We start from the raw sequence: 24,588 nt of genomic DNA, 5'->3' as shown, positions 1-24,588 counted from the left end.
TGTTCACCTGGATTTATCTTAAGACGAAAACAACAACCAGAATAGAATTATCTGTGGGAGACAATTTGTTTATAAGTCTTCGACTTTGTGTCGTAGCAACTCTTAGTTGTGGGTGAGATCAGCTAAAGGAATCACGTGCACAGAGTCCTGCTGGGATTCAAGAGGCGTTAGGAACGCGAATGTACATTAATCAGTGTGAGACTTGGTTAGGGATTAACTACATTCCAGTCCTAAGTTAACATATAATAGGCTAGAGTCTGGTGGCTTAATACAGTGTGGTGTTCAAATCTGGACTAGGTCGCGAGGTTTTTCTGCATTTGCGGTTTCCTCGTTAATAAAATTTCTGGTGTATGTGTTATTTCTTTTCCGCATTATATTTGTTTATATAATTGAAATATCACAGGTTGTGCGTAGTTCAGTCACAGTTAAATCCGACCTTGCTTGTTGGATAGAACTTGATTGACACTCAGACTTTGGTCTTTGGTACCATCCGAGCTATTCTCATATCAATCAGTCTCACGGATTTTTATCTAGTTGATTTACTGATTGTATTGAGAAAGAGATAAAGCTCTTTGATATCCTTCTTGATTGAGACTCACTTTTAAGTTGGTTCTCTCGGAATTATATTGGAGTTTAGTCCATACAGATTGCCGAACGAAATATTGGGTGTGGTTCTTATACCCCCGCGTTTTCGCCAATACTAGTATATTGTATCTTGGTGAACGGTTTTTAAGGAAATGAAGGAAGATGTAGCAATTCCAAGAAGTCCACTGGATCATTTAAAAAACATTAATTAGTAACATCCCGGATCATATTAATGTGGTAGAAGGAAAACACTATACAATTGTTGACGAGACCGCTTATGGGGTGTGGTGGAAGAGAAAATCTATTGGATTTTTGCTTCCAGACATCAACTAGATGAAGTTGGAGCTGCAAGTGCTCAAGATCCAACATTTGTTGTAAATCAGGTCTACCCAATATATCCATCAACGTCTCACGAACTTCACCAGAATTTTTTTGTTTTCCATCTCTTCTAGTTTTTTTTATATTTCAAACCTTCTTTCAATTCATTGCAAGTATGGCATACAATACAAATGAAGATTTGGAAATGACAAGAGCTTGGTCGAGAGTTAGCCTCCATCCAAATGTTGAACATGATACAATCAACAACTTTTGGGAGAGGGTGTTCCAAGCCTTTGTATAGGATTTTGGAAATGAAAATGGAAAAACAAGGCATAATATATAAAATATGTTTGCAACGATGAAAAAAGAAACAAAATTTATAAGGGTATCATACAATCAATTTATAAAATTATGCTTATAGGAGGATGGACGTTAGAAGAAGTTGTAAGTATTATTCAATGAGATCTCTTATTTTCAATTACCTACATATTTTTAATAATTGATCATCTAAATATGAGATATTATATTTATTTATTTTGTAGGAGGTGCATGTCAAAACTCTATATTTTGAACTTAAGAGAAGAGAATTTACACATGATCAAGTCTACCAAATTATTAAGAACCTTCCCGGAGCTTAAATCTCGCGATCTTACCGATGATGAAGCTTAAGAATAAAAATTAGATAAATTGATTTAATCATGCTTTTTAAGTTTATTGGTTCAAATGTAGTTTAATTGAAATATTTAATTTCAGCTATTTAAATGTAATTTAATTCTAAATTTTAGTTGTTTCGATCCATGTAATGTTAATCTATGAAGTGAAAAATGGATCATGTTTTTATGTTGGTGGCTCAAATTAGTTTAATTTAACTATTTAATTTCAGGTCTATAATTTTATTTTAAATTTCTTAAGATGTATATTTATTTCAATTTTTAGAAAAATATGAACCAAAATAATTAACTAAATAAATAGACGATAAACATGATTTAAAACAGCGTTCAACGCTACTAAGAATAGCGCCCAGTGGAAGCTAGTGAAAATAACGCTCAATGCCATTATGAATAGCGCTGACTTACATTATCACCAATAGCGTTCAATGCTATTTTGATTAGTGTATTTCGTTGTCTCGCACGATATTCTGAATAGCGTTGGACGTTAATCTGATTATTGTTTTCCTGGATTCCATCTAGCATTCCACCATACCATGGAACATGGCTTGGAAAAGGTGAGGAACACACCAACTTGGAAGTCATTAGATTTGACATTCCAAAGTTGTTTGCACACTTGGAATACATAGGTTGGATTCCACCATAAGACTTGCTCTAAAGGAAGAAATTCCATCAATACTATCTACAGTTAATGTAACGTAAGTACAATGTGTTTGGTTGGGATAATTGAAAACCCAGCAATTTGATTACCTTGTGATTGGCCCAATTCTCCCAAAAAAACAGAATACTCGAGTGCAGACTATATTTTTTTTTGAAGGAAACATATATTTAACAGAACTTAGAAGTTACAAAAGGGGAATAACTTGCTTGAAAGAACGTTGAGAGGATGTGTTTCCCATTTTTTTAGTTACATTAGATTATCGAGCTAACCTAGCCAGAACATCAGATGCTCTATTAAGTTTTATAGGAACATATTTACATAAAGGCTTAAGAAACTCCAACATTCCGCTTTTACAGTCATTTACATAAAAAAAAAAGTGTCTAGCAAATGTTAGAAGCTACTCTATTCATAGTATATTCACCAGAGATAGATTGTCAGAGATGAAAATTATGTGATGCAGTTGTTTTTCTATAGCCCATTCCATAGCATGAGAGAGGGTTTTAAGCTTCATCTGCTATCATTGAACTTGCATTGTGGTCCAACATTTTGCTTCTACAAAGTCTTCATTTGGACTGTACTAGACAACTCCACAACCTGCAATATAGGAGGATTTTCAATAGTAGCATCCACAAAATTTGGTGAATAAGTACTAGTTCAGACAAATATGCAAGACTTAAGAGAAAAACATGTAAATTTTCTTAAGCAGTAAGAGTACTATTAGTTGAATACTTATAAAAAGTAGTGGTTTGTTGCAGAGATTGCAACTAAGAGTTAGTACTTTGTATAACCATAAAAGGATGTTATTTCAAATGTTCAATATTGGCTTTACACCTGGTCTTCCAGATTTTCCACAAGGTTATAGTATAAAGTCGATAAGTTTCAGGGATGGGTTGAGTAGAAAACCAATATGCATTATCCAATATCTAATGCTATAAAAAGAAGAAAGGATAAATAGCACCCGAGGACGCAAAGAGAAAACCACACTGTTATAGCAAAATCACAATGATAAAAAAAGGCGATCAAAAGTTTCATCATCTAAATCACATAGAAGACAATACCAAATCTAGCTAAATAAGTTTTCGATGGCCATATATTTCCCAATGAAAATTATAAATTTAGGAAACCATTGGATTTGCTCTTGCTGTAATTAATGAAGTACATTATGTTAGAGAATAACTCGGTCGAACTCACAAGTTTTGGTATCTCAAGCTTATTATCAATATCATATGTATAAAACTATATCTTGATTTCTAGTCTACTAAAGTCAAGTCTCAGACTAGGATTACATTATAGTGGTTGTGTATCAGACACCATAGAATAACCCTCGAAGTTTGAAGACTGGAGAACAAACGAAAATATTTGAGAGAAATTCATCAACAAGAGGTATGTGAAGAATGATGTATCCAATTTACTCACGACATTTACCATTTTATTTAATGAGATTATGCCGTATAATTTTAATAGATTTAATATTGCATAAAAAAGTCATTTCGCATTCAAGCTTGTCTTGGTTAAACTCTTGAATATGATTCAAGCAATAGATGTTACAGATCCTTAGAAATCTTAGCTAGAACAATTTATTATTCACAAACTATTTTTGTTTTAAGTTGGTCATTTGCAAATTTCCGAAGCAATAGTGCATATTGTTTATGGATATTTGAAATGTTTCAAATTAGTTTTGAGATACTGATAACTAGTTGACTCAAGGTACACATACTTGTATGTACAACCTTAATCAGTCTAAATTTCACAGACAATAGAAGTTCGTAAACCAGTTTGAAAACCCTTTACATCTGAGTTGCGGAACAGGGGAGTTATGGAGCAGGGGGTATGTTTGCAAACCCCTTTAAATTGACTTCATAAACCTCCAAACCCCTTGGGACTTAATTCGCGAACTATCAGTGCTTTGCAAACCTATATGGTTCTAGTTTTAGCATAAGTACACGAATATTCTTTATGACTATGTTCATTTTTGCTAAAACTCTCATAAAACTTCTAAGAAAACTTTGTTCATGTAATTACTTTATGCTTGTGGGTCATTGGTTAGTCTTGAGTATTATTGGATACCCCTATTTCTTTTAAGTTCAAAGGCTACTTAGCCACTATGAACCAACATTGTGCACGGTTCTAAAACACTGGATCATAACACATATTGTAATGTGTAATTTAAAAGAAAATCTCATGAATCCCTAATAAGAATTTCATCTACACTGATAAAGTGTTCGCTTGAATTCCAAGCAACCCTAGATTGAAATCAAAGCTACTTGGAGTCTTCAAAGTCTATAGATAGTCAGACTCTTCCAATATGATTTCTTAATTGTTGGTACTTTTGTGTTCTAGTTGTTAAGCTAAAGTCGTCCTCTAAACCTAGGTTTCCTCTGAGAAAATAATTAGGTTACAGATTTGAAGACTTCACTTAGGGATTCGTGAAGCCCGATCAGGCCATGTTTGACCTGATAGTCCTTGAATTTGGATCTTGTTCTTATTTATCTTTGAGGTTTTCGTAATCTTGGATCAAGAACGAGATATATAGAAATCACAATGTTCTCTTCGTCTCAGATTCTGTGATTCCTCAAGATAGATATATAAACTCTTCTTTAATTTTTTTGATTGCTCTTAAGAGATGGCCGGTAATCCATCCTTCTCAGCTAACTGGGTGTAAGTGTTCCATATTCATGAGGTTTGCTGGACTTCGTTAACTATAAACAAAATTTTAAACTTAGATTGAAACATATCAAAAGGGAAGTCAAATAGGCTTGTTTGTTAGAGAAATATTGATATTAAGAATCTTCATTGATGTTGAAGCAACTTTTAGGTTGTAAACGACGTCATCTAAGGGAATCAAGTACGTAGAACCTTGCGAGTTTCAAGAGACGTAAGGAACACGACTGCAGCTTGAAGGGTTAGTTATGTCTCAACTACATTCCGGTACGAAGTATGATAGTACGATAGTGTATTTAGTGGTTTAATATAGTATGGTGTTTAAAGTTGGGTGAGGTACCGGGGTTTTTCTGCTGATGCAGTTTTCCTGGTTAACAAAACTTCTGGTATCTTGTGTTTTTTTTTATATTGTTTATCTTTATAATATGAATATCACAAGTAGTATGTAATCAACATAGATAGTTTAAGTTCTTATTATTCGAGATCAAAATCAAGACTTACTCTTGTTGAATTTATATCTTAAAAGATAGATTGAAAGTTTCATACTTGTTAGAATTCAGATCTTCTTAGTTCGGGTACGACAAGATTGATCTTGGATATTGATTTTTGAAATCGTCCAAGAACTCTTCTTTATGATCAAGTTCACGGACCTTTGGTATATACATATTGATTGTGGAGGAGAAAAAAAATAAAACTCTATTATACAATCTTCTTCATGGGTCTTTGTATTGACCTACTTGTGATTGTGTTAGGTCTTGTCCATAGTACAGGTTGCCGAACGAAAAAGTTGGTGTTGCACTTGGTACCATCTCCTTTTCAATTGGTATCAGAGCAGGTAAACACGATTAGATCTAATGAGTCTATGTTTATAACAATTTAAACATTTTATCAATGAGTTAAAGCATGATTTTTAATTTACCAAGGAAATACTCATTGTATGTACCACCCAGAATTAAGAAAACCTCTGGTAAGGAGATTTATCTCTCAGGAAATTCAACTTTTTTAGGAACTCGACAGCATATCTCTAAACAATCCCAGAAGAAAGTTGCACGACAAGTTCATTAACTCTCATGATAAACTTGTTCCAAGAACTATGAGCGTAATCATTGATTCGTGTTCGGAAAAATAATCTTCTACCTATTTTGCTCTTCCGGACATAATTAGTCTTCTTGATGAATTGCTTCAATTGAAAGAACAAAGTGATGATATTATCAATAACAGACAAGAGTAAAGTCAAGAAATATATTAACTCTTGAGAATGAAACTCAATGACTCAAGAAAATATCTTATTTAAGCAGTTACAAATATTAAAGAGATAGAAGAAAATATATGTTTACTAAAACCACTTTGTGGTCAAGTGAAAGATTCTAGCTCATGTTCTTCCACATGCCTCGTGGGGAATCTGAATCTTCAGAGATTCTCAGTCTACTGATTAGGAGAAAGATCCAAAACCTTTTAAAGCAGTTACTTCAACACTCAAGCAGGTTAAATATGATCTCGTTAATCTCAGAAAACACGTTCTCTATATAGTAGGAAAGGTCATACTCTGAAACAGAGCAACAAACAATTACAAAATACTCGTCCGCATGTGGAAAATCTTTTCCATATTTTCCATCAACGGTAAATTACTGCAAGATGAAGGGAAATTCTTGCAAGAATTTTTTCCCAAAACTTGAAAATAAGAGAATTATTGATCTACATAAATCCTTGCATCGGATTCTCAAGGGTGTTTTTATTCTCAAGTCTAGTGAGACAAAGAGGTATGCTTTTAGAAAAAAAGTCGGTTCTTTGAATAACACCTCTTCAGTGACTTATCATCAAAACTGCATTGTCTCACACTTCAAAAAAAATTTTAATAAAATAATTAAAAATATAAACAAAAGAATTTTTGAATATAAATCTCTCATCAACCAATTGAGACGTGGCGTCAAAAAGGTGGAGAAGATGGTTATTTCAGGTAACTACTCTTACTCTCCTAACTGTAGTCCTTCTACATAGTCAAATAGGATTAAGGTTGCTACTGTAAAATTCAAGCAAAAATCTAAAGCAAAAGATCTCGAAGTCCTTAGTGAGCTATTACATACTCATCACAACACAACCTGACTGGGTTATCATATGCATCCTCCTTCTTATTAAATGGTAGGAACACACATTAAATACATGGTAGAGTTTATCTTTCTTATAGTGATAGGATGTGATCCTATCTGTACTTAAATTATTTTTCAGAAGTATATATTTAGTCAATGCCATGACGTTTTACGAAAACAAAAATTGACATATTCATTTGTTGTGAGCCTCTTCTCCAAGAGATGTACATCTCTATTTGTTGAGCCTCTCCTCCAAGAGATCTACGCATCTTCAACCGGTTATGTGATCAGTTGATTGGAATGTGAAAAGTAGGGGGTACCAAGTACACCACCAACTTTTTTGTTCGGCAACATATATGGACAAAACCTAATATAATAATTAGTAGGTCAAAACAAAAACCCTTGTAGAAGATTGTATATAACGTTTTTCTCCTTCTCTTCCATTGTCGATATCCAAGATCAATCCAGTCGCATCCGAATTCCATAAAGTATGAAACTTGTAATAATAAGAAGGAATTAAACTATCTAGATTGATTTAGGTAGTATTTATGTTATTATAAAGATAAATAATAGAATTTAAAAAATTAAAAAAATACAAGACACCAGAAACTTTGTTAACGAGGAAAACTGTACCTGCAAAAAAAAAACTCGGGACCTCGTCTAGATTTGAACATCATACTGTATTAAACCGCTATAGAGACTAGCCTACTATCATATTTCAGACTGATGATGAAGATGCGGATGAATGAATGAATGATTAATGGTGTATGAATATAAGATGAAATATGAATGTATGCAGAGAAGGAGTTGCGTAATGCCTAAGTTTGTCGCTGGAATTTGCACTGTTAGCTCCACAAAGCTGACAGGCTTGTGTCATTTCAGACTAGTCAGACGAGTTAGACCACCTGAGTCGGTGCCGACTTAGTAGACCTAAACTACTTTGACCGACGATATTTCAGGCCAAATTCCAACCAATTTTCTGAATTCCAAAGAAACTGAAGGGTTTGGATAACTATCGAAAATACAATTTGGTTAATATGGAAAGTTCAAAAGATGTCGACATAATATTTTGAGCATGTGTTGAACTCTTATTACTTAATGTTCAAGTATTTTCCTTGATACTCAACGTGAGATCCTAAACCGAAAATTTTCATAATATCTTATTTGATATTCGAAATTTATATGTATTTAATTTCCTAGTAATTAAAGCATATCTCTGGTAACTATATTAGTAAAGTATACTTGTATGCTAGCTAATATTGAGTTGTCATCCATGAGAGATTTCAGTATATTAGTTGGATTACGGTTGGAATTATACAAAATGGAAAACATGTATTTATTGCATATCTTTGAGTATTTTCAGATTTGGAAATTCCTTGGAGTCCAAACTACCTTGGTCATTATAAATAGAAAAATATGTCTTTCTTGCAAACTTATCATGTGACACACGTACTTCATTTTGTAATTGGTGTGAGGTAAGGCCACTAGCAGTATTCTTTTAATACTCATTGATATGAAAGTATCATAACTAGGTGAAATATATTACGTGTGTTTCGTTTAAAGACTTCTTTGGGATCAAGAAGCATCTAGCCGTACCGTTGGAGGGAAACTATAATCATATTGTTATTTTAATTTTTGATTATTGATTTGATTGACTAACGGTATAATTCAATCTTGATGTTAGTTATTTTATTTATTATGTGATCATTCTCTTCTGATATAAGGTAACTCTAACTAGATCAAGGATCGACGATTTCATATTTGCTTTATTGATTCAAGATCTGAAGATAAGACTTGTGATCATCCATTGTTAACATACTCCATTTTGTGCATGATTGATCATAAGGGAATTAAGTTGTTTGTGCAGGTACTTTGAAGACTAGAAGATTTACTTTTGGGTTAATTGGTTTTTGGTACTTACATTTTGTCTGAAGTTAGTGTTTGTTCTAATATTTGTCCAACATAGGGTTTGGTATTTGGAAATAACGTTTTCTGTCTTTGACTTTGTTAAGTCTAATATTAATTAAATTATTCATTTAAAAATTTAGCCATTTACAATTATATCCCTTACTTGTTAAAAATTTTATATGGATATCTACATGATAGGTGTTGTAAACGCCTTGATATTTATCTATTGTTTATACTTTCTTCGCGAGTTTTCTTGTAAATTATGTATCTTATGATTGATTTTGAGTTTATCAGGTGTCATGGAGTCATTTGGAGCAAAATGAGAAGAAATCATTCATTTGGAGCGAAAGGGGCAAAAAGGTCACTTCAAAGGAGATGTTATGCGGAGTCTGTCCATGGAGAAGGGGTAGCCAGCTGAGCTAGTTTGCTAATGTGGCTGTCTGCATCAATTTTCTGGGTGCCTGTATCAGTTTTACCCATTACCAAATGCTAAAAGTCAGAGAAGATTATTCCTCCCTATTATTCTTGCCCATCTAGAATTCAGAGAAAGAAACCATTGATGGTTGCCGTTTGGCGATTTTGGTTCAGATCGATAGAAGAATGATTTGGGTTTTGATTTCAGACAAGCAAGAAGAAGAGTTCACTGTTGCTGTTGTTTGAGCATCAGAACATGTGAAGAATTAGGGTTTGATAGAGATGATGTTCGATGGAGAAATCGAGTCTGCAGAGCAATTGTGCTTGATGGGTTTGCCTGTAATTTCGAGATGGTAATGCTACTGATAGAGGAAACTAGGGTTTGAGATGAATTTGTAAGTAGCAGCGAGTCAGCTCGAGATTGTTTGCTGGTGAAATAATAAAGAAGAGATTGATTCAACTCTGAGGACGAGCTGATGTTGTGAATCAGTCAAGAAGAAATGGATTTCTGGGTTCTTCCATATTGTTCAGTGAATTGAGCACAATGTGTTTGATGAGAAGGAAGATGGAAATGCAGGGTTAGATTATGTTAGGACCAGGGTTTGAACTGGTGGTGTTTGAGCACAACAAAGAAGAAGAAGGATGGGCTGTTGTTGCAGTGATGTGCTGCTGCTGTGCTCAAATGGGTGTTATTGTAGAACTGCAGGAGAAGTGGCCATGGTAACAGTTGTTGTGACAGTGCAGGTGGAATTGCAGGCTGGTGCTGCCAGTCAGTTGATGCTTGTTTGCTGGGTACATGCAAGGGTTGTGAGAAATGGATGGTGCTGTCTCAACAGTGAGCTGGGGACTCAAAGCAAGATATGGTGATGTTAGAATGGAGCTAATGCTGCAGAGAATGATGTTACTGGTGGTACTGAGCAGATGCAGTGCCGAGCTGTGAAGTTGAGCTACATCTGATGCAAGAGCAGAGTTGAGATGGAAGCAAGCAGAGGCAATAATGGTATGAAACTGCAGGCGATGGCGAACTCGCAAGTGAACTTGAACTGCAGATGTTGCTGGTTCTGGTTTGTAATGGTCAGTGGTTGGTGTTGTGTATGAGAAGCTACAGATGGGTTGAGCTGAACCGACAAGGGTGTCGTGTTTGATTGTGTGAAATTGGAATGATGCTATTGCAGGTGGAGGTTGTCTCTGCAGTAGTTGTGAGCAGTATGGAGTGATGCAGATGGAATTGAGACGCTGCAGGAAAGGGTATGAGTTGGTGCTCGAGATCAGTTGAGGGAAGTAGTGTTCTAGCCGTTGATAGTCATGGGTTGAATGTGCTGAGAAGAAGCAGGTGCAGTTAATGGAATGAGACAAGTTGTTGCAGGATTGTGCTTTGAAATGATGTTGGTGACAGAGACAAGGGAGATGGATGGCTTGAGTCTTTTGTGGTGTGTTTTGCTGTTGTTGTTGGTGAAAGGGAGGTCAAGAAATGATGCTTTGAGCTGAACTACACAATGGTTGAATGGGTTGTGCTGATGAGATGGATTAATGCTTAAGTTGCAAGCAAGTAAAGATGGTCTGGTGACAGCAGACAATGAAAAGAAGAGCTATGAAGTAGATGAATGTTAGGAGTTGAAATTGTGCAGAGAAGAATGGCCGGAATCGGTTGGGAACTGATCAGAAACAGTCAAAACTCATCTGGGATCGGTTACGACCGAGTTGACTCAGTGATCCGGAGCTGGCTTGGTTGGATGTGGACCTGCTTTCAGTGGGCTTCACTCATGGGCTGTTTGAGCCACTGATTTTTGGCAGACGGGTGTGTGACCTAAATGAGGTGAACATAAGATATAAAAGGGGGAACTTAGGGGGAGACCCAAAAAAAATAATATTCTCATTGTCAAGCCCACAATTAATTTTGGGTACCGTGATACCCATAATTATTTCCGTGACACCTATAATTATATGAAATTCTTAAAAATGTATGCATGGCGGATTATGCATCCGCATGACAGGTTATGCATCAGGGGTATAATTGGCAACGCAACTTGGATATAACATATCTAAAAATCCGCGCCTTGGAATGTTACAAATTTTATATCGTTGGAAATCTTTTTAAGAGAGCTGCGCAACGAGTACAAACAAGAATATCAAATTTTTGTTTTTCACGAAAAATCGGAGGTGATCATCATTTTAGGCAAAATTTTCAAAAACTTGATACATAACCATTATGCAGCCACCAAAAAAGATGCATAACACATTCTACAGACGCATGGCAAATTATGCAACCATTTTCTCCACTGCATAACAAATTATGCATTTGGATAACAAAGTTATGCATCTATAACAAGTTACGTAACCATTGTATTAGTGCGTACATAAAAAATTGATGCATAATGCATTATGCATCTATTTTGTCGATGCATAAAAGATTATGCAACAATTTTCCCGATGCATATTGCATTATGCAGCCATATTTTCGGATGCATAACAGGTTATGCATCCATTTTCGTGACTGCATAACATGTAATGCAGATGTTATTGTAGGTGCATGACAAGTGTCTTTGTTTTTGTTGGTTTTTAATAGTGACAAAAAAGTTGCTGCATAATGTGTTATGCAACCGTTTTCTGGAATGCATAACAAGTTATGCAACAAATTTTGTAGATGCATAATAGGTTATGCATCCATTTTCACGACTGCATAACATGTTACGCAGACATTTTCTCGACTGTATGACAGGTTATGCAGTCATAACGGCATCATCATCATCTTTCCTGTTTCAATATCTCCCATGCATACAAACCAAAACAGCATAAACACCCAATTTCAGTTCATTGTTGTTGAACTTCCGGCAACAATCCGTACAAAACCAGCCAAAAATTATCTTTCCCTAACTCATTTGTGTTCAGTCACATGACCAACCACAGATTATAGACTACATTGCCTTTCTGAAACTGCAATAACTCATAGGGATGAATTAGTCAACTAAGTTGGTAAGCATCAACTTCTTATTGAGGTTCTGAGTTTTCAAAATTTAAATGCCGTACACGTAGAGATCATTCAAGTTCCCTTGCCATCACAGATTTGTTGCGGCGGAGTCACAAGAGTAAAGGGAATGTGTGTGACTATAGATGACAGACCTCTTGCCTGCAACTGCATCAAACAAGTAGCTACCTGCATCAGTGTCATCAAAAAAAGTGTTGTTACTTCCCTTCCCATTGCTTGCAACCAACCTCTTCCCTTCCCTATCTCCACCTCGTTCGACTGCAACTCGTACGCACCCTTTGCATCCATTTCAGACCATTTTCCTCCATACCAGGCCTTCCACAGTAACCAACACCACTAGCAAATCTGTATGTTCTCAACAACAACAGCTGCTTCATCTCCAGAATCTGTTCTTAACTGACTATTCATCACCATCTCCAACCCTTGAGTCTCTTCACTTTCTGTAGCTTCTTAACCAGATTCAAACCAAATCAGAACTCATCTATTTTGCAGCCAACCTCAAATTCAAATCAAACCCATGACCATCAGCACCTTTATCCCCTCAAACCCCATCTAATCACACAAGTTCTTCATTAAATTTCTTCACAGAATCAAACATCCTACAAACCCTAACTTCTCTATCCTCAACCAATTCAGCTGGATTCTCAAATTCAATGTGTCAGTCTTAAAATCGAAGAGACCCATCTACTAATTTCATCGATTCTTCCCTGATTATTTCATCAAGAATTCTTTGGTTCCTCATCTCTTTCTCATCACAGACACACAGATTCATCTCTCCTTCCTTCAGTATCCACCAACACAACATCTTCCCTGGTTTCTCTTCGAATTCACGTGAAGAATAAGCTTAATACTTTAATGATTACCGACTAATTGACGGAGTTCTTCTTTCTTTTCCGTGATTTCTTTCTATATTTAACCTCACGGTAAAAAGAGAGAAGAAAAAAAGAAGAAAGAAGAATAGTATGGTAAATCTCACAATAAAACTAAATTTCAGTAATTCTGGGTGAGAGAATAATTTTTTCTTAAAAAATGGGCGCGCGCCTTTAGATTTCTGGGCGTGAGTTTCACAGTAGTTAAAAGTGTAAGAATGTGTGTGGCTGTAGTTTTCACATATAAAAGGGAGACCTCTTATCTATTTCATCCATCTCTCCTTTTAGGGGATATCTCCATTAAGATCTTTTATCTTCTTCTACTACTTTTGTTCTAGGGTTTAAAAACATGAAACTTCTTTTTATTCTTGTTATGAACTCCTATGCCATGAGTACTTAATTTTACCATTTGTTATGGATTAGTTGGATTTTACAAAGCATGTTTCTTGGTCAATAAATTAGTTTTGTCTCACAATTATTGATTATGATTCACTAGAAATATCGCCATGTATGATTGATTGTTAGTTTTGTCAAGTTGCAAATTGGTAAAACTCGTAATCATATCTATTGCTAGTTTAGGGTTTATTATACGTAAACGTGATACACCTTGAATACACGTAGCATAATTGTGATTATTGCTTGTAGTGATACATCCAAGTAGTCACATGTGAGTCATAACCTTTGTTAAATCGGATTAGTGCTTTTACACGTTCGATTGCTTTGATTGGCATGATTTCATAAAACTTAATGCATATAGGGAATTAAACTTGATTAGTGCTTTTACGCGTTAGGTTGTTCTCTTAGGTAAAATTCATCTTCGCATCTTTTAATGTGTTTGTTGATGATAAGAGGAAATTAGCGGGATATTCTTGCGATCAAGATATCCTAGGGCCTTTGATAAAAGTTGAGATTAAAATATCAATTCTAGTTATTGTGTAGAAAACATGTTTGTGAATGAAGATGAAATCCGTGACCAATATTTTCTCATCCTTGATTTGATTTGTTTACCTTTATTGTTTGCTTTTATTTATTTTAGTATATAAAAATCAGAAAAAAAAAACCCTGGCTTTACATAAGAAACCGAAACATATTGACAACCTAGTCCTCTTTGTGGGAACGATCCTTTCTTACCCTTGCTATATTATTTATTTTGAATTGTGAGAAAGTGTAATTTATTTTTTACGCATACGACAACGATTACTACACCCAAATACTTCATTCTTATCTCATGTTCATAAGAATATATCTCCTCCACCACTACACCCGAAACATAAAGTCTACTTATATCGCCGCCACCATTATCACCTCCTCAAATTGAAAAAAAAAATCCACGGATGCCTTCACTATAGAGGTGGGATTTTCCATTTGGAGGAGTGAAATCAGATATAGTCATCCATTTGTTGGTGGGTTAATTAAGTTTTATGACGAGGATTTAACAGAAGTTAGAGAACAGGTACGGATTCCAAAAGCTAAAAGAATGTCAAAAGAAGGGTAATGATTGTGGATAATGATAATGACGATGATGAAATTGAAAACACAAATGAAGAGAATAAAATTGAAGTCATGAAGGTAGTGAGAGTGGGTGATACTCATGTGAGTAAGATAGGATCATAGGAGAACAAAGGGGATCGAACAATTAGATTATAACTCATGATTGATCCCATTTATAGAGGTGATCCTTTGAAATTCATGTTTGTAGCTCTTGATTGCTTTGTTGGCATATGTGATCTTAAGTTTTTATTAGAGGCGTCTGGTCCGTTGGGATTGAACAAATGAAATCAAAATTTTAGTTTTAGTTTCTATTCAGATATGAGGCGAAAGAAGAATAAGAGTTAAATTTGTAATGTGTATTTGATCTCGTACGTCGTCTAAATGGTTTCATCAGAGTCTTTGGATCCCAGTCCCACTTCAAGGATATATCTATAAATTCTGTCATATTTATATTATGAATTTAATTGAAGTCTGGTCAAACACGGTAAAAGATAGTCAACGTCTTTTTCAGGTACCAAACTCTAAGTTGGACAAATATCATACTAAACACTAACTTTAGTTAAAATGTAAGTGCCAAAAACCAAATAACCTTTGTGATACTTCGTGTATATTTCATTGACCGGAATCGGACAAGCTCGTTTATCTTGATAGACCTTTCATAGCTTGTTGTATATATCGACTATCTATCACTTGTGTTTGTTTTCAGGAACCGAATTTGATAAATTGTGTCATTGTGAACTAAGATTGATTATCTTTGATAATCTTTATATCTTAGTTGATCTAACCGATACAAAGAGTTTATATTGATTAAACAGAAAAACCTTTGTAACTCAATATTTCTCTGATTAACTTGTTGTCTAGGATATTTATAAAGTGATTACTGAAACAGATTACTACTTTATTGTTTCAGAATACGATCGAAAGGTGTTGAGTCATAGAAGTATTCGCAACAGGTGAAGCGACTTAAGATAGTGGACTCTACTTAGGATTCACGTGCGTATACCAGATTGGTAGTAGGCGCAGGGATTCTGAAGGAACTGAGTAACTTAGAGTTAGTTTACTTGGTCTCAGCTATACGAAGTTGGTTGTAATCTTTGTATAACGGCTTAATTATAAGAGCATTCAAAACTAGACTAGGTCTTGAGGTTTTTCTGCATTTACGGTTTCTTCGTTAACAAAATATTTTGTGTGCTTTTACTTTACTTTACGCATCAAAATTATTGTTTAGTTATAATAAAGTAAACGCACTTGTATGTTGATCAAACACTTGGTTTGATCCAATAGTTGGTTTGGTTCCAGACCTTCATTATATGCCAAGTATGCATCTTGTAGCTTTCATCTTCTTGATAGTTCATGTCTATATTAGATCTCACAAGGTGTGTCTTGAATAGTGGATATCTAAAAGATTATGGTGTACTTGGTACCCTCATCATTTCAATTGGTATCAGAGCATAACAAACACGATAAGATCTAACAATTTGTGTTTGATGCGATCCAATCTGGTAAGACTTGAATCTAAATATGGTTGTGGAAGAACCTAAGAATGATTTCGTTAACGTATCACAAAATTATAAAAATCCATAAGTTGCATATGTTGTTGCATCCACGTCTCATAATTCTCGAGATAAGATAACCAAAAACACATATTATATGTCTGGTTCTGATGTTGAAAGAAATGCTGAAAAGAGTTGGCCAAACTCCTAAATCCCATTAGTCTTTTGTCTACCGAGGTCCAGAAATTGAAAACAAAAACGAATTCTCTTAGATAAGAGATCAGAGAGAAGGATATGCAACTGAATAATTTAGCAGAAAAGAACATGTCTCTCTCAGTTAAAGTAGAAGTTCTTGATAAAACTCTTACAAAAAAAAAAGTTTCGAGAAAAGACACTGACTAGTGCATCTGTTATATTTCTTCTGATAAAGAAAGTTCATCGACCCAGCAGTCAGGATCGTTTTGTTTTATATGGGTTGGTATCACCCCTGCCAATACCAATACTCCCCTTTATAAATTATGCAAAAAGTCCTCGCACGACTTTATCGGATGGTGACAATAAGCTTATGTCACATCCGAAATAGATCATAATTTTCTTGATAAAGGTTTACAAATTGTTAGATGCATCAAGTCAGAAAAAAATCTTGGAATTCCTTTATTTACTGCTACTGTTGATCATTCGATATTATCTAGTTCAAAGGGAACTTCAAATCGATCTCGAACGAAAGATCATAAGGATATAACTTTCAGTCAATTGATATGAAGCTAGTGCTACTTCAAAATACTCTCGTGAAAGTGTTAAAAGAAGTATCTTGTCTGAATGATCTGGAAGATTATTCTGCAGTATACAATGTATCCAAGTCTCAGATGAAACCCATCAACTCTATAGATCATGTTAAAAGAATTGATAATCTCTTCTGGAAAAAGATTGCTCTACACTCATATCAGAACAACCATAATTCACACGAAGATTTATCACCTATGAAGAACATCCACAAGATTTGCTTACCCTCTTAAAGAAGTACGATAGAGATATATTAGAAAATTTTCATTAAGTAAGCAATTGTCAATATGTCACTAAAAACCCAAACTCTTTTCCAATTTTCCATATAAGTTTCCAAGTTTACGTTTGATTTAGTATTTGATTAAACTCCTCCAATCCTGGATACTCTTCCGGATGTTAGGAGATGGCCTCTGAATTCAGATGGAACCTTTTCAGTTAAATCTTTAAATTCAAAGGTGACTAAAGAAGATGTAGTAGCTAATTTTCCTTATGATTTTGTGTGGGTACATGGAATACCTCCTAAGGTTAATTTTTTTATTATGATGTGTTGTCCATGGAAGATTAAATTCTCAAGACATATTGCAATACAAGGGAGTGGATATTGACAGTTCTTGCAGCTTATGTGGAGACAATACAGAATTCCAAGATCATATTTTACTTCACTGTAAAGTTGCTCATAAGGTTTGGTCCTCTATAACTCCTTCTGCAAGTTGGGCATGGGTCTTTCCAGATTCTTTCTTTAATCTGGCAAATACATGGTACAATACTCCATTCTCTGGCAATGCTAAGGTGGTATGGAAACTTATCCCTGCTGTTGTCGCATGGATTCTATGGAGGGAAAGAAACTGCAGAGTTTTTGAAGAAAACTACACCTACAAGCTAGATGAGGAATTATGCAGTGATGCAAAAACACTAGTTCTCACTTGGGCAGCGGCTTTTGGTAATAAGGTTCATGTAAACTTTGCTTACACTGTACAAAACTAGAACATTGTATTTACTTAATTATTTTTTCTTACTACCGATGGTAGTATCTTGTACATTCTTTTTTTTTTCAATAAAAGATTTAGTATTTGATTAGATTTTCTTTGAGTGAAACCTAATGAAACACGTGTATCTTAGATATTTTTCTAACTATCATTGGAGATGCTCTTACAACTCCATAGAGCACCAAAACCATTTTGTTTTATCATTTTCGCGGTCATAATCAGTCATCGGACGAAGAAATACAGCAAACCAAATGGTTTTAGAGAAATGACAATGATATTCTCATCGGCAAAAAACATTGGTGGAAAAATAATTCCACTCCAAATTGGCCCTACCGTTATACAAAACCGTTAGGATGAGACAAGAATCTTATTTTATCCTAACGACGTTAGAAACACGCCGTTCAAAGCTACCCTTGTTTAATCAAGAAGATAAATTTGAAAATTTCATTTACCTCATAAATCAGGTGGGAAACAAACCCTCCACTTTCTCTCAATCTCTCTATCTCTCTCTGTGTTTACCATTAAACACCCAGAGCTTAGAGAGAGCGAGAGAAGGAGGTAAACCGTAAGCAAAACCCGAATCCAATACTAAATCTACCATTTTTCAATCTCATATTTATTAGTATTTTTATTTTTCGAATATTTAAATTATAGAAGAATCTTTCTCTCCTTATATTTAGGGTTTTGTTTCATTTTTCAAAATTTTGAAAATCCATTTAGGGTTTGAAATTTGAGTACTACCTATTATCAATCTCGTTTTTGTGTGTTGGATTCCATAAACCCTAAAATGAGTAGTCAAGTTATTAATCCACCAAGAAGAAATCATCTGTCTACAAAACGCGGTGGTCCTGGTCCATCGACGGTGAAAAAAGCTGTTTTGACTGACAACGGAAGCAGCAACGGCAACGGCATCAATGGGAACTCTACAAAACCAACTTCTCCTCCTCATCAATCGTAAGTTTGTTTCTTCAATTTCTAAAACCCTATTTCTTTGATTGATTTTATTGTGTTTTGATTGGATTTTTGTTTTGTTGAATAAGGTCTGTTGGTGGAGAAAGGACGGTGAAAAAGTTGAGATTATCGAAAGCGTTAACCATACCTGAAGGAACTACTGTATCTGATGCTTGTCGAAGGATGGCTGCTCGTAGAGTTGATGCAGTTCTTCTTACCGATGCAAATGCTTTACTCTCTGGAATTGTTACTGACAAGGTGTAGAAATGTTTGATTCATTCGGTTTTTTGCTTCATTTTTGCCATTGTTTATTTGTTTTTTAACAAGTTTTTATTTTGGGGTATAGGATATTGCAACTAGAGTCATTGCTGAAGGGTTAAGGCCAGAACAAACGATAGTTTCCAAAGTAATGACAAGGAGTCCAGTATTTGTGGCATCTGATTCGTTAGCTATCGAGGCTTTGCAAAAGATGGTTCAGGGTTAGTATTTCTTTTAGTTGTATCAACATGAAGAATATGTTGTTTGATGGCCTTGGTTCTGAAGGTACTAATATTGTCATGACTTGTGATGAGCTTATCGAGTGGTTGGGTGGCACTTGCTTCGTAACTAGCAGTATATACATATATCCTGTTGTGTAGCAAGTACTGAAGTGCTTCAACTAATGGTCTATGTTATGTTATATGATTTAAACCCTGTGTGGCCTTAAGTCTTCACTGCATCAGTGTCTACTTTCTCACAAGGATATATCTACACTGTTGTCTGTCTAATAATCCAGTGTTAACTACACATTCTGGATTGTTACAATTCTGGCCTCTACCATCTCTCTGCTAAGCTGGGGAGCCTGTCTTATGTGTTATGGTTGAGGACCTCTATATTTCAAGTCTAGTTTATTGATTTGGGTTTGGTATCAAATCTTAGAATCAGTGTAGCACTACTCGGAAAACATCTTCTTTGTTCTGCATTTAAGCTTGCTTTCTTTTCTTTCACTTGCTTTTTTCAGGAAAATTCAGGCATCTTCCTGTTGTTGAAAATGGTGAAGTTATTGCACTGTTAGATATTACAAAGTGTCTATATGATGCTATATCCAGGATGGAGAAGGCTGCAGAACAAGGTAGTGCAATTGCAGCTGCTGTGGGAGGGGTGGAACGTCAGTGGGGAAAGGATTTATCTGGTTGGTTTTTCTTTGCCAACAATCTAGTTTTTGTTTTTGCTGCTGCGTGCTGCTTGATTATTTGCCTAAACCACTTTACTAGTACAAGTTTTATGTTTTCAATTTCGGACTCTGTAGTCATATGGGTTTCTGATGTGCATTCAACTTTGCAACTTAACCAATCTCCATTACCTTTGTGGTTGTAATTATGGACAACCCTACAAAAAATGTAGGGTTAAGTCTTAGTTTAAATATGTATGCAATTTAGACGTGATTACGAAATGTCAAACACATTCACCCCGTGAACCTTATAGTCAGATCATCCTGTATTGTTTATTTCAAATGCATTGAAAGTGCGTCAATGCTGGGCAAAAAGTGTTCCACAGATAATGCCTGATCATGGCAGTTAGGTGATATAATTCGAAACTTAGTGATGCTGGTCAAGCTAAAATTCTTAAAAGCACACTGCGATCCAGTGTTAGAGGACGGATGAACCAGTACAATTCAGTTGAAACATGTGGAACTTATACACATGTCTTTACCAAGTCTTTAGCTTTAAAAATAGATTATCTTATTTAACCTAAGGGGCTCGGTACTATTCTTTATTAAATTTTTGTTCTAGAAAGTATATTCACATAATAAATGGCTACATATATGAAATTGCTAGCTTTATGCACATCTCTTTACCAAGTCTTATGTTTTCTTCACTTGGGTTGCAGGGCCATATGCTTTTATAGAAACTCTCAGGGAGCGGATGTTTAAGCCTTCATTATCTACCATTATCACTGAAAACACCAAGTAATGCTACTCTTTGTTATGCAGCAGTTTCTTTCTCTATTGTCTAAGCAGTATTATTATTATTATTATTGTTCTTTTTTATGTATTGCTATTTTGTTTCACCTGGTTTCATCATCCATCTTTTTTTTTTCCAGGGTTGCAATTGTCTCACCCTCGGATCCTGTTTATGTGGCTGCAAAAAAGATGCGGGATCTTAGAGTCAGTCAATTCAGTGATAATCACAACAGGAAACAAGCCACAGGGAATACTTACGTAGTGTCCTTGTCTCAATCCACTAATTTTTCATTTTTTTATTTTTAATCGTGTTACTTAAGCAGTTTTTGCTTTATTACTTTGTATTAATTGCAAATCTTATGGTTGGTTTGTTACACTGTTGCAGTTCGAAGGATGTGCTTATGCGAGTCGTGGCTCAGAATCTTTCCCCTGAATTGACTCTAGTGGAAAAGGTACTAATGCTTCTACTACTTGGTATTGCCTAGATTAGAATATAAACTTACAGCTTAATGATTTTAGCGAGTCAACAATTTTGGCCAGGTTGTATCTCATTTGTCAGTTTATAAATTCTGAGAAATGTTCCAAGTATTGCATTTTGATCTGCATAACCTCATTGTTATGTATTCCTTTGGAAGGTTATGACATCTGACCCTGAATGTGCAACGTTAGAGACAACAATTCTTGATGCCTTGCATATAATGCATGATGGCAAGTTTCTACATCTTCCTGTTGTAGATAAAGGTAAGAATTAGTTTCTTAAATTATAGCTATCTTCTTATTTTTGTCTATCTTTTGCATTTTTCAAAATTGAATTATGAATAACAGCTCCCTGTGACACTTTGCAGATGGGTGTGTTGTTGCGTGCATCGATGTTCTGCAGATAACTCATGCCGCAATTTCTATGGTATCGATTTAGTCTTTTTGTTCGTTTCTGCCTTTGTAACAAAACCATCTAAATTCTTGTGACTATCCATCACAATACTCATGGCTATTTCTCTTTCAAAATGAAACCTGACTGAAGAGCCCATGTGTCTTAAGGTTCATCTGCCCTGAGCTTTTTAAGTTTAGCTTGTAATTATTTAGAAATTCGAAAGGCTAAAAAAACATATGTTACAATGGTCATGATACTAGCAGGATGAGGCAATGAAAAGTATGCAATGTATAGGTGACAATACTCAAATAGCTTAAAGGTTGCGTAGTCTACCTTTCTTAATTAAGCTGTATCTCTTGAAGGTTGAGGGTAGCTCTGGAGCTGTCAATGACATGGCAACCACAATGATGCAGAAGTTCTGGGATTCTGCCCTCGCTTTAGACCCACCTGAAGATGATTATGACACACAAAGGTATCATTTAATAACATCTACTTACATAGTGGCTGTCCTACCTGGTTATTTTCGGTGCTAATGCTGCTGCAATCTCCTGCAGTGAAATGTCCGCATTTATGGCGTCAGATAGTGTAGAACAAGGGAAGTCTTATCCCTCTCTTGGTTTAGGAAATTCATTTGCCTTCAAATTTGAGGATCGTAAGGGTCGTGTACATCGGCTCAATTGCAGTATGTTTTTCCCGAGCTGTATACATGTGGGAACCTTAGCTTGCTCAGTAATAGAATAACAAATTCTTGTTTTTGAGTTTTCACAGGTACCGAGAATTTGGAGGAGCTTGTATCTACCGTTATGCAGAGGATAGGAACTGACAGTGATCAAGATCGTCCACAGTTTTTGGTATGTTCGGTGTTTTATGTTTCCCTTCTTTCTCAACTTTGTTTGGTGTATATTATTCAATTATTTATGTAACTCATTTTTCTTATTTTCAGTATGAAGATGATGAAGGCGATAAAGTGCTTCTTACAACTGATAGTGACCTAGCTGCGGCTATTAGCCACGCTCGAACAACGGGTTTGAAGGTAATCATTTTTTTTCAGGTTGTTGCTTTTGGAATTCCTCGCCTCTAAATACCAAGCATGCACATTCAGAAATTTTTTTTGCTTGCGCGCCGCTCAAGCACATTTTGTCTAGCAGCATCACAAACCAATCATTTAACATATGGTTGGTTGTGACGATACTTGCAAATAACATTCATTAAATGAAGAAAATTGCCCAAATTAACTAGATTGATTAAATGTTGTTCAGATCTTCAAATCGTTGGTTTGTGATTCTGCTAGATAAAAAATGATCGAGCAGCGCGCGAGCAAAAATTTTCATTCGTAGTTATCTCATGGAGTTCTCATCATGATTCTCTGATAGCAAATCAGATGCTCCTTTCTTTTTATTTCTTTTGTTTATTTTTTTTCGTAGTTATCTCTTGGAGTTCTCATCATGATTCTCTGATAGCAAATCAGATGCTCCTTTATTTTTATTTCTTTTGTTTATTTTTTTCTTTTATTTTGTTTTTATATTATTTTTGCCATATATTCTAAAAGGGTGTGGCATTTTATGAGAAGCTTGATTGCCTAGTGATGAGTTTTGCTAATGTCCTATAATACTCAATTGACCGATCCAGAGATGAGTTCTGAACGTAGTTTCCTGTCTTAGTCTATCCAACATCACGTTTGAGTCAAGTTTGAAACTAACTGCATTTGATGCTCGAGAGTAGTGAATTTTGAAGTGTTGAAGTGCAGCACTTAATAGTTCTTTTCCCCTTAAAATTTCTTATATTCTGTATGATAGCTGAATTATTAGCATCGGTGTTTCTTCGATAAAAAATTTTCTTTGAAAAAGAAGTTGTCCAGGTGTTTAGGGATTCTTAATGTCTTTTAAATCTTAACATTTACAAAATTTTCAGGTCCTAAGGTTGCACCTTGAGTATTCTGAATCACCTAAATCCAGAAAGAAGCAATTACAAGAAAAAACATTGGACACTACAGCAAGTGGTACAAAGACTGGGTTTGGGACTCTTCAAACTGGAATTTTGGCAGGTACAATTGTGTTGACAGGACTAGCTGTAGTGGTATACTTGAAGCGATCTAAGGGTTAATGTTGCCTTGGTGGATGCATCGAATGAGAAATATCAATTGGCAGGACAAACCCAACCCTGGGAATTTGCCTAGGGCTTCATTTTGGGAGGACCGGCATCTAGCCCAACACGAAATGATTATATACAATAATATAGATGTAAATTTGCTTCTCTATTTTTCATTTCTGTCCGGAAGTGGGGGAAAAAAAAGAATTCTTTCAATACAAAAAATCAAAAAGAATATGCCTGTCTGCTTTGGGAAGCTTAATCTTGTCATGATTCATGACAAATTCAAGGGTAAAACCCAATTTTTCACTCAACACTGGTCAAAATGAATTTTCTACATGAAATGTGTTGTGTTAGAACCTGTAAGTTCAAAATCATAATGTATAAGAGGTTCCCAAAAACGTTGGTGCAAAAAGAATTTTCCACATGGAACATGTCTCTTACAAGAGCTTGTAAATTCTAAATAAAGGGTGCCATTGAACATGAGACTACTGAACATATTCTCCTGCATTGTAGTTTCTCTAAGTCTGTGGGGTTGGCTGTTCCTCATGGGAGTTCAATGCTGTAAGATTCTGGCAGTAACATCCCTATAGCCAAGTGGATTAATAAATGGCTCTACTACAGTAGTAGTTAAGATCAAACGAGCTTTGTTTTCACTATAGCATGGTCCATCTGGAAGCAGAGATGCTGTAATGTTTTGCTAGACAAGCAACCATTTGAATGTGGCTAGATATGCAATTAAGCTCCACTCAGAATTCACCAATGTCATGTCCTAAATTCTGAACATTATAGGTCACACCACAAGTAACCAACTTCAGAGGAACAT

At 35.3% G+C, this 24,588-nt stretch overlaps 1 pseudogene; it reads left to right on the top strand.

The window, feature by feature from the left end:
• Window positions 1-18,355: 18,355 nt before the first annotated feature.
• On the top strand, window positions 18,356-24,189 carry LOC113356476 (annotated as a pseudogene).
• The last annotated feature ends 399 nt before the right edge of the window (window positions 24,190-24,588 follow it).

Source organism: Papaver somniferum, chromosome 3 (assembly GCF_003573695.1).
Source record: "Papaver somniferum cultivar HN1 chromosome 3, ASM357369v1, whole genome shotgun sequence".
NCBI lineage: Eukaryota > Viridiplantae > Streptophyta > Magnoliopsida > Ranunculales > Papaveraceae > Papaver > Papaver somniferum.
This window is presented reverse-complemented; position numbering and strand designations above follow the sequence as displayed.